This window comes from Strix uralensis, chromosome 3 (assembly GCF_047716275.1).
Source record: "Strix uralensis isolate ZFMK-TIS-50842 chromosome 3, bStrUra1, whole genome shotgun sequence".
In the NCBI taxonomy this organism is placed as follows: Eukaryota; Metazoa; Chordata; class Aves; order Strigiformes; family Strigidae; genus Strix; species Strix uralensis.
The window spans coordinates 62,799,643-62,813,840 of NC_133974.1; the positions used below are offsets into that span (position 1 = coordinate 62,799,643).

General features: G+C 40.8%; 1 long non-coding RNA gene across 1 annotated transcript; it reads left to right on the forward strand.

Annotated features, from left to right (window-relative positions):
• Nucleotides 1–989: 989 nt before the first annotated feature.
• LOC141941793 (uncharacterized) lies at nt 990–12,815 on the forward strand. Its single transcript, XR_012628422.1, has 3 exons — nt 990–1,310; nt 2,400–2,645; nt 12,587–12,815. It is a non-coding gene; the product is annotated as an uncharacterized LOC141941793 (long non-coding RNA).
• Nucleotides 12,816–14,198: the final 1,383 nt, after the last annotated feature.

The window sequence follows — 14,198 nt, forward strand, 5'->3', positions numbered from 1 at the left end:
TGTGCATCAGAAGTGTTTAAGAGTTGACAGAATAACCAGAGAGATCAGTAAATCTGTGTAAGTCCTGACCAACAGACACCAATTCTTTGATGTAGGAAGGGAGCCTGTTGTAGAAACCAGTGTCTCCAAACATGGGTGAGCACGGCATAAGGATGCTCAGTCTGGAAGTTAGATAGTAATGCAGCAGATGAATATGAATCAAGATCTTCATGAAAAGGAAACTAAATAGTGTTTCTGTGTTGAGTGAAGCTGATATGAATCTAAAAAGGATTGGAGCTTAAGGTCAGATTCAGATATTCTATCCAGATACACACATATTGGGATCCACACTGGATAATGCCCTGTATCTATCTACTAATGGTCCTACTGAAGTAAGTATGATGCTTTGAGTGGTTTAATACTACTTCATGGCACGGTTATATAATCTGACAGTTAGGATTCAAGAAGCTTCATGTTCTATATTTACAGAAGTTTCTGATTATAACTGTGCACACTTTTGTATGTGCTATTTTAGCCTAAAGCCCATGTGAGTGTCTCATGGATCAAAGAGTGTCAGCCATGCTTCATTCTGGTGACAAGAATGATACTGTTTCATTTTTATGTCAGTCTAGACATGACTCATATTCTTGTCAGAATTCTGATTTTATAAGTCTTGAGACATATCCTACATATTTATGTAGCCAGCAAGCAGGAAAAATAGAAGAGCAAAGCCAATGCACTCAGTAGAGCTTGTAATTTGAAGTTTAGTAAAAACACATGTACTTTTTAAATTCAGTTATGTCTGAGAATATGCTTGTGAAATGAAGTGTAAACTGAAACTTTTTCACTGCAGGTGAAATACTACCTGCAGAGGCAGCTGCAGCCCCATGGAAGCCAGGAAGGAATCCGGTTGCCTCAGGTGGAGCCTGGTAGCTGGATGCCTGAGGGTTGCTTCACTCTGCTTCTAGCCTGGGACTTTGTTTTGCACAATCTTTTTCACAACGGTCTTTTATCTGTGAATGCCCTCTGCCTCTGTTCAGCTGTTAATGGCACTTTGTCCTGGCCTGAGAAAGTGAGGGACTGAATCGTGCTGTGGCTTTCAGCTCTTTCCATCCCTTTGGAGAAGGGGGAGGTTGTCACTGAAATCCCAGAGGTTGATGTCTTTGCAGAGACACCTCTGGTCTCTGCCAGAGGTCAGCGGAGGGCCTGCGTGGCTGTGCGCTGAAGCCTTCACCTAGAGGTGACTACTGTCTGATCCTGAGGCAGTGGAGGCGGCCCAAAACCACCCAACAAAAGCAGTTCCCAAGGGATGCACCCTCCCAAAACAGATGGTGAGTGGGTCAGCTGTGTGGTTAGCGGGCGGTTGGTTAAAGTAGGTCTTGTTTTAGCTTTATGAAAATTGTTCTAAGTCATGGTCATGTAGTAATCTAATTTGTGAAAACCTTTTGGAATTTTGATTCTTTTATAAGTTTTCACATAGTAATAAGGGGTAATCTCTGAAACTGATGAAGGTGCATTTGCTTTCAAAGAGCTCATTAGTGCTGTACCATAATGTTCTATAGAAGTGCTTTGCACTTTTTATTTCAGTTAAACAAAATCATTATGTTGGCCTGCTTTCAGAGGCAAGGAATCGCACCATTCTTATGGGAAAGGAAACTGTTTGAACCCTGGAAATAGGAGCACGTTAATGCTGACATGTGTTTTACTCTGCTGTTCCTTTGATCACACAGTTTATAAGCAAGTTCTTAGTGTGCATTCATTTTCTCATTTATATTCTCCTCATGTTAAGTCTTTATAATGAGAACATTTGTACTGAATGAAAATCAGTCCTGAGAGACGGCTGGGCTGAGAAATAAAATGCTCTCATACTGGAGCAATAATTAGAACAGTACATAGGAAAACAAAAAGTGATATGCCTGCCATTCCTGCCATAGCAAAAAGGGCGCTCTGGCATTGATAAGCAAATACTTCTGGAGCAAGAGGCTGGAGTTTGACCGCTGGGTTCTGGTCTCTGCTTCCACTGCTATTTACGTGCTTTGTTTAGTGACTCTTGGATGCAAAATGCATTAGCAGAGACTGGGACATGGAACTGTTTCTCACACAGGACTCTCTCCTCATTGCCAGAAAATAAAAGCCACACTTTCCTCTTGGTGATTAAGGATTAAACCAATCAAAAATGCAGAATTAGGGTAGTTAAAAGGAGTTGATTAAGAAATGACATATGAGGATTTCAGCAGAAGGTTATTTGAAGTGAAAGGAGTTTTTATTTCAGATAAGAAAGGCAGAGATGTTTTGAGGTCAGAAATTACTCTAGAGATTCTGGTGAAGTTTTTTTAGCAAAATTACAGTTTGAATTAAAAGTCAGGGAAAACATTGCACTTTCAGAATCCTTTTTACATTTCATTCTTTTTTTTCCCCAGCCATACAGAGAACTTCAGGCACTGAAACAGTCAGAAGAGAAGAAGAAGAAAACATGCTGATATGATTTAACTTCAGTCATAACTCAGACAACCACAATGTAACAGAAAAACAAAGCCAAAAAGAAATGCCAGCAGCTACTGATAAAATTCAAAAGTAGCTGCCAGGGTAAAAAAGATGTAATAAGTCCAAATGTTTAGAAGAATAAAGGATGAAATGAAGGAAAACGGTAGCGTTCTCTGCATCTGGTAAGTCAAATGCTGCACACTTGTGTGTGTCACTCAGCTGTACTGTACAGGGAAATGTCCCGTTTCCTGGTCACATTTTCCAATCAAATACATCTGAGAGGGAAGGCTGAATGAGCATGTGGCTGTGAAATACCGCTCTGGCAGAGCACTGAAGGGAAGGGCCCCAAGAAATACTACAGGATCGAGGCAAAGTCAAGGCAAAGCTCAGGAAGATGTTCCCTAGAGGAGCAGGAAGAAGCAAAGAAACAAAGCATACATTTGAAGCTCCTTTTACTAATACATTTATTATTGCATAGGTGCACTGAACTTCTGTGTCTGGAAATCAAAGTGTACTAAGCAGGCAAATCCTTAAATGTGCACAGAGCACTACAGAAATTAATTGCAAATAATCTTAAATTCTGGGGTACGCATGCTGCCAGCCAGCCGAGCAGAGTGGGAAACAAACCTCCCTCCTCCAGAAACCAATGGATGACTGAATGCTTGCAAATGGCTGAATGCGATGGCAGCAGCATCGAGCTGCTGGCTGCATTACTTTATGCTTGCAAAGTACAGGAAATTGGAATACAAATCATGGGTAAGAGGAAATGAAATGTCTATTCTTTGTAAAGGTAATGTCAGCAAACTTATTTAGGTTAATTATCAAAAAAATCCACTGCAAAACCAAGCAGAATCATCAAGCAAATATGATAACTAGATAAATTAAAAGCAGCTTTACCATTATGCTCTAAAATGAGATGTATCACTGCACCAGGGTGGAAACTCTTATTTGTAGAACGATTGCTAACAAAAGGAATATGCGGAGCAGGCTAAACCAACATCCTAAATGAGTAACACTGCAAAGGTAAGGAAGACATTTCAAAAGTGAAGATGGAAGAAATGGATTAATTTTTTAGTAAATCCAGATATTCTTAACTTCACCCTTCCTGGCAAAACTTCAAGTGCAGGACAGGTCTCTAGTATGTTGTAGCTCCATTACAATTAAACCATTAAAAATGTGTTAATCAAGGAAACATATAACTGAAATTACTTTTAGTGGTAGATGTAGCAGACATCTAGAAATAGATTCATTGCTCATCAAGCAATTGTAAATTACATGGCATTTTTGTTCCATATGTATTCTATAATTTTCTGTGAAGACATAGTAATAATTTTTCTAGAAATACAGGAAAGGCACTGAAATACACAGGACACCCACTTAATTGTACCTTAAAAGAAGATTATAAAAAAGGAAACAAAGTTCTTCATGTTTTTGAGAGACCAGAAATTAACTGAATTAGTTCTATACTAGACACTTTTTGAATTTTCAGTGTATGAGGGTTTATTACTTTCAAAATAACACAGACTAAAGACATGTTACTGGACATCACTGAATTTAGTGAGTCACACAAGATATGCATGGAGAAGCCATAGATCAATTTGCATCATTTTGTCTTGTTGCTATCCTGTAACTTCAGGCTATTGGAAGACCACTTTAATCTGTGGTAACTGCGGAGATGCTCCTTCATAATTACTTATTAAGCTTCTGGGTTTTTTACTACTGTAGCATTTCTGGACCATCAATGTGAATTAATAATTTATAGACATTAATAATTTACACTAGGAAGTCTGATGGAGTAACAGAGGCTGGAGGCCGTGGGATCAAAGGGAAGAAGGATCTTCCCTGTAGTCAGTGAAGTTACCAGAGTCATGAAAAGAGACTAAAAAAAGACCGTGTATGGGGAGTCTCCTGTCTTTGTGGAGAAGAGCAATATGCTCTACCAAGCTGGGTGAACAACCAACCCCACCAGCACAGGAAAAACTGGGCTGGGAAGGTGAACACAAGTAGGTCCTAGTTCAAAAGACGTTATGGCCTCTCCTTTGGATCAGTTTGTTTGAGCATCTTTAACCAGGCACAAAGAGACTCTGCAAACAGGACATGCACAACTCAAAAGCATAAAGTGATCATTTATTACATAACACACATTAAAAATTGGGATTTGACAAACTACTAAGCTAAGCACACTCCTCACCCCAAAGTCTCTCTGCTGCTTGGGCAGGCATCAGACGGGAGCAGAGCGGTTGGTCTCCACAGTTCCCTGGATTGGAGCCTCTCTGGTGCTGAGCTACCACCTGCCACCACCAGCACTGATGCACTGACTGTGCGACTCAGCAATTCCCGGCACGGCAATTTTGCATTGCTGACCTCCTGCCACAGTGTCTCACATCTTTCTCAGGTAGCTGGAATCGAAGTTGCGCAGGGGGACTGTGTCCGAGAAGAAGAGTCCTTACAGGGTCTGGCCTAGCTTTGCCGTGAGCCGAAGGCAAAGTCACGGAAAGGGAAGAGGAGCTAAGATGTGGTTGTAGGTGGTCTGTACCAGGCAGGAGAGCCAAGTCCTGGCTGGACATCTGCGTTGTTCCTCCCGGGAGAGTCGGGGACAAGCAGTGGCACTGAGGAAGGCCAGCCATGCCTCGGCGTGTGTTGGGCCAGGACCCTGGGCAGGCAGGGGCAGCGCCAGCGGTTGGGCACAGCACGCTCCGCGCGGCCTCAGCTGGCCCCTCCTGTCACCCCCATAGCCACATCCACAGCTGTCATGTGAGTTGTTCCCCATACCAGCAGACATTTCCATCCAAATACTACATTAGCTTATGCATGAGTGGATTAATGTTACTATTAATATTCCAGACTCAAACTGGTCCTTGCAACAATTAGAAAAAGGAGGTTTCAGAAAAGTGTTAGCTAACATTTGTTAATCATTATTCCTGAAAGAAATCCCATAGCACTTGGCTCTACCAAAACGTTTGGCATTTTCTTACCCTGTCTGCTTTTCTCACTCTAGAGAAATCCAAAGAGAAGATTGCTTGAGCCATTGCTGGCCCCAGAGGGGGGCCAAAGGCACAGGAGGCATGTGGCCAAAATCAAATGAAAACCTATGGAGGTGGACACTGAACACACAGATAAAATCCCCGTATTGCACATGGTCCTTCCTTTCTCTGGTTTGCCTGGGAGTCGTCTTACAGTGCTCCTCTGGTGGGGGCTATGCCACATGGAAATGCTCATGTTTGGCTGTTTTGTGTAATTCATCCTTCACTGTCCATGTTATTTAGATTTGTGGGTTTGTATGAGACCAGTTTAAAACCAAACATGAGCCCAAGAAACCAGAGCACAGTCTGGTGTGAACGTGTTGCAGCAGCTGAGTTACACTCCCCCAATATTAAAGAATCTTTGTATCCTACCAACACTTACCCTGAAAATCATACAAATAAATTAAGAAGCTTTCAAAAGAAACCATCTCTTAAACCAGAGAGAGAAATACTTATCAAAGGGTTAGCTGCTATCCAGACATTTTATTAATTGTACGAGCGGGCACACTAAGTTAAGCACAAAGCACAGGCCAAAGAGTCTTGCCTGATGGCTGCAGCTGAGACTCCTGCATGGTCACACATGGGCCTAGGCTCACATAATCGCTTGTTTTCCATCCACGTCCTACTGCAGCTGCAGAAGCCAATGTCACATAAGATATCTGTATGACAAGAAGGGTTTTGCCCATACATGTGAGCACCATAAGGTGCCTTACTGGAGAGAAAAAGAAGCTCAGAGTGGCAGCACACCCAGAAGATACACAAACCGGGGCTAGGAGACACCAAAGTTAGAGAAACTGATTTCAAATCCAGGTAACCTTCAGGAGGTTCTTTCATCACCCAGAGTTCTGTATTGAGAGAAGAGATGTAGAAGTAGAATCCCAAACCTGAACCAGTAAATATTTATTAGGCAGTTGTTTACAGACTGGGCTGTTGGCATGATGTGTAAAGTAGCCCTGCTTTTAATCAGACTACTTTAGAGTATGTTTTTAAAACTGAAAATGCCGTTGGTACCCAACTGAGGTAAATTCATCTAACAGTCTACAGGAAAAGCTTACCCAGGATGGGACATTCATATTAGCAGAAATGAAAGTAGACTTGGGCCAACAGTGAATATTTTTAAAACTCTTGTTCTGAGCCTCTGGGATAAACACAGTTAAACAATGGCAAAGTAAACCTGTGAACGTATTTACAGATTCATTCCACAAGCCACATTATTGCTTTTTATAAGCTCGAAAATCTTTATGCATAAAATTATGCAAGAATAATCAGCCCAGTTTTTACGACAAACAAAACATTAGAGAAACTCAACATTTTTTGTCTGTTCTTGACTGTTTCCCTTCCTAGAGCATTTCAGAGCCAAATGAGAATCGGAAATCTATCTCTTCTCTTAACAGGTATTACCTATACCAAACTGTAGTTTATATGAATAAACATATTATTTCAAACCATAAATTTTTCCCATCTACTTTACTCATATGGATGTAAGAGCTGAGTTAGAGCAAAGATCCATGTTGCTGACTCATAAGAGCAGCCAGCAGTGGCTGCTTAAACAGGGGCAGCTCAATGTTTCTCTCCCTGGCAGATCCTCCCAGTTTCCAGCAATCAACCCTTCAGGGATTTTGTGAGTGGGAGCTTGCGTCTGGAACTGGAGGCTTTGATTACCAGCCTGATTACCAAAAATGAAAATGATTTCCAAAGAGCAGAGAAGACATATAAGAAGATAATAATAAAAGGCAGTTGAAGTCATAAGTGAATTAATGAGCTAGAAAGAAACTCAGTTCTAGTTAAAAATAATGAATAATTTGGTATAGTCCCAGCTGTCACAGAAGTAGAGGTGGGCTGCAGAATGCTGAGTGGCTTGAGTTGCTCATATGCCCTACTACTAATGGCTGTGAATCTGTACCCACAACATGCACAGGGAATGGCAAAACACATACTACACCACATCCTGTAGCAAGCCTTGCCCAAAGCACTTAAATACTGAGATTGACAGCTGTCCTTTTAGTGCCATGCTGAATCAGAAATATTTGGCTGTTGTGGTAAGGAGGAGGTTCCCAGCAACAAGTTGGTGGACAGCTCTGGTTTTCAAACAGGACACTGGAAATCCTCTCCACCCGGGAGGCCCCAAGGCCATGGCCAACAGCCGAGGAGCAGTCATGCGGTTCTGCCTGGCATGGAGGTGGTGCCATTAGCAAGATCACCTTCTCACAGCTAAGCAATTTGAGTAATTTACACCCTCCTAGGGCAAATATATTTCAACTAGACCATTGGATCAAATGCAATACATCAGGCAGAATAGCTAATGTGTGATAGATTTGTGGCTGCAGAAAATAAAGGCATATTTTGAAAGAAAATGTTCTAACTGTGCTAGTAGGTCAGGAGAAATATTGCCTGGATAATAATTATAACTGAAATTACACTTTTGTTTTTCCACTTGGTTTGGGGGTGAAATAGCATTGCTACAGCTAACAGAAGAGTCTGGTTCTTCTTAATGCACCAAACCTGCTAAGTGGAGAGAAGGTAGTATTCATATTCCTTTTCAATTGTGCTCCTTTCCTATTTATGTTCTTTTAAATTATGGTCCTTCTCAAACACATGGCAACAGTCTGGGTGCATATTATTATTTGGTGCTTTGACAGCCTGTATCCTTTCAATATACTGTGTCACAATAAGGGGCATGAGAGGAAGCTGGCAGGACACAAAAACAGAAGAAGGGGTTTGTCATGCAGCAAATAACCTGTGGAACCTATTGCAAAAGGATCTTTTCAGTGGAAAATCTTTACATGGCTTAGGGGGGCAAATGGATGAGTACTTGGAGGGAAAATCCACTGTGGATTGATATGGAAACCATATCCACTTCAGGAAAACCCCAACTGTAAAACTATTTCTGTCTTTTAAAATCAGAAATTATTTAAGTTTTTAATTCAGCTAGTCTAAAAGCTCTGAGATTTGTTACCCTTACTCCTTGGGCTTTGGAAAGTTTCTGTACTATACATTTGATCATATACAGAAAAAACATTGTTACGGAGCAGCGATCAGATTACGAATAAAAATATAATCATAGACTTTGTAAATTTAGGACAGCCTATTGGAGGTGATAAGATGTGCAGATTGCTCTTTTATAGCCCGAGGGGATTTTCATGCATCAGCAGTATCTTTCCCACCACTGGCACAGAGAATTATCCTCCTTTGTCCCTTGCCCCTTAGTTCAATTTAGAGCTCCTTACTAATACAAATAACCTACTTGCTATTTCTCTTTTCTTTGGGAATGTGTGTTCTCATATGGGAACCATTCTGTATTTCTGTATTTTTATCCTCCTTGGCCGTTGTTACACCTCTCTAACTCTAGGACAGGCCCTCTGGGCTGATGTGACTAGAACTGAAGACACCGTTGTCATTCCAGAGGCATATGCAGTCTGGCATGATGATGTTTTCTTCTATATTCCCTATTTCTTTCCTAATAATTCCTACCATTCAGTTTAGCTTTTTGATCACTTCCCTGAACTAAGCTGAAATTTTCAAATAAATATTCACAGTAATTGCAAGATCATTTTCCTGGGTAGTAATAGCTAATATAGAGACTATTAGTATGAATATGTAATTAGAGTAGGTTTTGCATTGCTTTGTATTTATCAGTACTGAATTTCTTCAGCCATTGCATTATTTACTGATAGTCTCACAAAATCTTTTTACAGCTCTTGATGGACTTAACTTTGACTACTGTGAATAATTCAGTATCATAATCAAATGTCTCTCCTAATTCTTCATGTTCTTTTCATGATCACTTACAAACATTATAGAGTTCTAAATTTTCTATTACTCTACTAATTTTATGCTCATAATTGCTTAGTTTCTTTAATACACTCTGAGGAGAGACATCGTTAAAATGATTTGGTGATTAGCTCATTTTTAATTGTTTGTTTGTTGATATCTTCAGATAACTCCAACAGATTTTACTCTAAAAGCCATGTTAATTCATTCCCTGTATAACATATTCTTCTATTTTTTAATATTGTTTCCGTTAATCTGTTCAATATATAAAGCAGATTTATCTCCCTGTAATTTTCAAAATTTCCCCAGGGATCTTATTAAATATTGATGCCACATTTACCATTTTCCAATCTTTTGGATCTGAGGTAATTTTAAGCAATGGGGTACAGTTTGGTCATTTCAAACCATCCTAGACTGAGTCAAGCAGAAATTACTCATGGTCTGGTAACCAGACTTCACTATGTCTGTCTTGCTGCATTGCTGTGGAAAATATCAAAGGAAAAGCAGTGCCACACTGCAGGATTAGCACCTCATCCACCTGCAGATGAGCACATCTTTCATTGTATCAGTTGCTTTCAACTCCAGGACTTTTTGGATTTGTTGGACTACTTATAAAGGCTCGACAGAAAGTAGTAAGAACAGGCACCTGTTGCCAGTGGCCTTAATTGAGTGCGCAGTGCACTTTCGACAGAAAGGTTTTATTGGTACCTGTGTCAAAATGCTTGGGTTAGATCCTTTATAACAAGTTTAACAAAGCTGGCATGGATTACTTAATTTTGCTGTATGAGAAGCTTAAATAGTTGAGCTCATGTGCATCTATCTACTTCTCAATTCAACAATAACCAGAAGAACCTAGGACCATACATGGCCTCGCAACCAAAAAAAAAAAAGAGTATTTCTTTTCTTTCAGATGAATAGTTTGGCTAGCAAGAGCTCCCCGGCGAGGTGAGCCCATGCTCACCTCAGGGGAGAAAGTGGAGATACTGGTGGAGGTCATATTGCATGGTCCTCCCCTTTCATCCTTCTGCCAAGGCTTATGGAGGTGAAGCTAGGGCACAAACTCAGACAGCAGTTTATTGTAGGAGGGAAAAGATGGGAGATCTTCCCAGCATTTACAATAGCTTTGGTCTAGACACGTTTCCCCTTGACTGTATTTAGATTTAGGCAGTTTGAGGGGTAGGAAATATGGATCTGAGAGAGAGAGGGAGGGAGGGAATTTAGCAAAAAGAAAAATGCTGCATGTTGAAGTTAACAATATTTCATACAAGAAAATTTATTTTTGGCCTTCAAAAAGAAAGCTGCTTTCAGTTTTCTGTCATGCTAAAGTCATTTTGCACCATCTGGACTTCTGTTCCCGTTTTCAGGCAGGAAATATTTTCATTCCTGTGTAAGCTTCATATCTTAGCTGCAGTGATCTCTAAAACTCAGTTACAATAATAATATCACGTTAGACTAAATATTGAGCATCAAATCCTAGATTGATTTTCTCTTCAGAGATTCCATTTCTTTAACGTGCAAGTTGTTACATCCTTGCAAGGAGACTGTTACAGCACTTTCCCTGCTGCTAGAGCTAGAAACAGACCCAGAGTTCACCCCATGGCTTGATCCTGAACCTGCTAAGTACAGAGGCAACACTGCCTGGTGTTTTAGCACTACGGAAAACAAAATTGAAAGACTCAAGATCCCATCAACCTTCCGAGAGATGTGGCAAGAATAACAGATGCAAGAATCTAATTTAAGTAATTTTCAAATGCAAAACTCAGCACTGGAGAAGATCTTTGGCATATGTCAGTATGGTTTTATTGACTTGAGTTTGTTCTATGTCAGGACAAACCTACCTGAAAATGTACCTTTAGGATTATGTTTTCCCCAGTGACAGAGAAACAGATCTATCCAGACAAAAATTTTCTTGTATATTTAGGTATAGTCCACACTATACATCTCCTCATTTGCAAGTGTACAAACGTTTGAACTTTGGTTCACAGGACATGTCGTCTTAATATTTTAACTAAATTTAAAACAAATGCAATGGTCTCATGCCTCCAGATATCACAATTGCCATTGAGAGGTAATCCTGGAAAATCCGCTTAGACATAACAGCAGGTGTTTAGATAAGCAACTAAAAAAGCACCTAAACTTTGTGGCCGGATTAGAAAAAAGTTTTTGTTATGATTACTGGGGTTTCCTGTTTTTGTTAGGGCTGAAATTACTTTAGGATCAGTTCAACACGACTATGCAGCAGTTCCAGTCCTAGAAGCATCTGTGAAACAGAGAACAAAACATTAAAAAACAAAAATTAGTAAAAGTCTAAAAAATCCTGTAAAGTTTTTTGTCACCAATTATCATTTTGAAATTAAAATTTGAAGCAGAAACCTTCCTTTGAGGAAAAGCTGCTCACACCTTTCTTTTCTTGGAACGATCTCTCTTCCCTCAGAGAAATGCTGAAAACACCACAAAACAAACATAGGTTCTCCATAGATTTTTCCAGCTGGGGGTCTTTGTTCAGTTAAAGTAGTCTTAATCTCTTAAACATGATCTGATGCCACTTCTTTGCATGCTGCATGAGTCCTCTTCTGACCTTGTAAATCGAGTTTTATATGTACACTTTCTGACACTCTCATTTGGAATGCCAGAGGCAATTTAATTGTTCAATATTTTCATTAGTCCCCTATTGATCTGTTCTTTTTCCTCCCTGCTGTGCAGAGAAAGGTACATTTCCTTTTGCTATTTGTTATTTAATAAAACCTTCTTACTCTTTCTTTGGCATTTTGATGATATTTGATACTAATCTTGCCTAGTGGTACTTAAAGCAACTTTTTTATTTAACATTTTGTTTAAAGCAACCTTTTAAGCAATTTTACCTCGCCGTGCAAGTTGTTCTCTGAACCCGTAGCAAATCACTTCTCCTCCCTGCCTCTCTCCCAGTATCTATTAAACCAAATACTGGGCTGGGCAGTGGGAGGTTTTCCTCACCTAGCTGAAGGCATTCATTGAACTAATATCATAGCGTGCCCTCTAAGGCTACTCTCTAGCATATGCTGGGAGGTATGGCATCCTAACACACTGCAGGTGTCCTTAGCCGGGACAATGGGGCCTCTAAGATCTCAGAGAAATGTCTGCAATTGCCATGCGACCTTGTTGGAGCCAGGTGAGAGAGCAGCCATGGGAAAACCCTGTGCTGCCTTGTTGCAGCCAGGGAGTGCTATGCAAGATCACTATGCTACGTTAATTTAAAATAGTCTTTTATAGAGACCTAAGCTTTCTTGCATTGCATAAAGCCACAGCACTCCCATTCAGGTATGTCCATTTCTCCAACTCTCTATTTCCAGGACATTTGCCGACCCCTGGGAAAAGGACTCCTCCAACTCGACAAAGAAAGTCCATGCCTTTGGAGAACATGTGCTTATGGCATCTGGGGCTGCACCAGGCTCCCTGGCTTCCCATGGTCACGGTGGGATGCCTCTGCCTTGTGTGTTGTGTTTCACTCCAATTCTGTGGTCTTCAGAGAGTAGGACTTTCTGTTTTCAGTTTTCAAATTAAAAATCTCATTCACTTCAACAGTTTTTCTAAAATTGGTTTGGTTTGGTTTAGTTTTAGCTGGCTTTTGAGCTTTTGAAACAGCTTAGACAACTAAAGGTTTAAGAGAATGTGTAGTTTAGGTGTTCACTTGCACAGGGGAAAAATTAAAACTTCTTTCACCTTTTCTTTACAGTAAACCCCATCAAATTCATACTATGTCTTTTAAACACTTTACTTTTAATTTGTTCAGACTTGGATTTAAGACACTTTAGGTGAGTTACTGGAACAGTGACCAGCTGCAAGTCAGGAGCTGAACATGGTCCCAAAGTCCATGTAGCTACTGAGGAACTAACTTGCCCCATTAGAGCAGCTGGTCCCCCGAAGTCTGGACATTTCAGACACATGTCCCCTTTCCTCTCCACACTCTCTCTGGTGTTGGTGGCAAGGGACAGAGGTCTCTGTGGGTGGTGTGGCCTCAGAAGCCTCTCTCAGGTGTCCCCGGGGATCTGCTTTCCCCAGGGGAGGAGTCAGTGCCTGTGGCCACCCGACTTCTGGCTGAAGGACCCAGGAAGGGCCCCACCAGGACCAGGCAGGCTGGACTTGGTGTTGAAAGAATGAGAACAGTGGGGAAAGAGAGCAATTTATTTTGTCAAACTACCTTAAAAGAGCTAAAGATTCATACATATGTTTTGGTACGCACAGTATGCCCCATTTGGTGGCTCACCACTAAGTACTGCAGATGGTGACAAGCTGTACCTATGGGACATTGCCAGTGTGTCCTGCAGCTGCTGCTGCTGCCAGACACAGACAGTCTCCACTGCATGATGGACACACGTTTACAGGGACACCATTGTGGGGTAGTTATTACTGGTGGTTGTCCCAGTCTGATATGACAGATGCATCACAAGACAGTGGGCATCTGTAGTATGTCATTGTATGGTAACTGCCAGCAAATAAAAGGCCTGCAGTTGTTTGACAGCATCATGGTCTTCAGGCTGTTTTACAGATTTATTAATTTACTGCTTTTGATGAGTTACTGAGAGACATAATTCTCATAGTGATCTTAAATGTCTCTTGGGCGAGAAGCAAGACTGGGACTCACAACATACACTTTGAAAGGTGTACTAAGATTTAGGGACAGAGGACAGTTGAGCTTGCTAGTAAGGAGAAACTGTGCTAAACTTCCATGTCTGTGTTTTCTCATGTCCCCAGACCTGCACAGAAGAGGACTGAAAGTCATTGGAAGTGGCAACATGTCACTTCATCAGCGCTGAATCCTTCTGACAGAATGACTCTACTTCAGACAGATGTTATTTAAGAAAAAATGTGAATAAGCACTGACATCGATTTATGATATGAAAGATCAGATCCTGAAATTTAAGTTGTTGTTACAAACCTTTTTTATCAGAAAAGTAGTAAGGC